At 67.4% G+C, this 540-nt stretch overlaps 1 long non-coding RNA gene across 1 annotated transcript; it reads right to left on the bottom strand.

Annotated features, from left to right (window-relative positions):
• Positions 1 to 50: 50 nt before the first annotated feature.
• LOC103584877 lies at positions 51 to 540 on the bottom strand. The gene is made up of 3 exons (XR_550024.1): positions 500 to 540; positions 215 to 306; positions 51 to 131 (listed from the first exon to the last, which is right to left on the bottom strand). It is a non-coding gene; the product is annotated as an uncharacterized LOC103584877 (long non-coding RNA).

Below are 540 nucleotides of genomic sequence, written 5' to 3'. Positions count from 1 at the left end.
CCCGCCGCCCCCAGCAGCCAGGAAGCCCCCGCCCTGAGGTGCGCCCGCGCCTACCTTTCTCAGGCACGGACAGCAGCGTCTCCAGCAGTTTGATGGCCAGGACTTGCTGCGACAGCTTCCGGGGCTGGGAGCTGAAGGAAGGGTGGAGAGTGAGGCCCGGGTGGGGGCGCGGCAGGGGCATCCCGGCCGGGCTGGGGTCGGGGGAGCACCTTACCTGGTGTCAGCGCAGAACCGCTTCACCAGGAACCTGGACAGGTGCTGCAGGATGGGCTCACTGTGCAGGCGGACAAACTGCTCGCGACACACCTGGGGATGGGGGCTCCTCAGTAGCTGCTCCTTGAGAGCAGCCGCATCTGCTCTGGCTGGGGTAAGGGGACACCCAAGGTCAGGCAGGGTCCAGCCACCAGGCTCAGAGGCCAGGTCCCTCAATTGCCGCCGCCACTGGGCCAGGGGTGTCTAGCTGGTCTCTAGGCTGGAGCATGGGGGTGGGGGGAGGCACCTGGTTCATGACAGGCACGTCTGCTGCGTGGGTCCAGAAAC

This window comes from Galeopterus variegatus, unplaced genomic scaffold, assembly GCF_000696425.1.
Source record: "Galeopterus variegatus unplaced genomic scaffold, G_variegatus-3.0.2 Scaffold161576, whole genome shotgun sequence".
NCBI lineage: Eukaryota > Metazoa > Chordata > Mammalia > Dermoptera > Cynocephalidae > Galeopterus > Galeopterus variegatus.
This window is presented reverse-complemented; position numbering and strand designations above follow the sequence as displayed.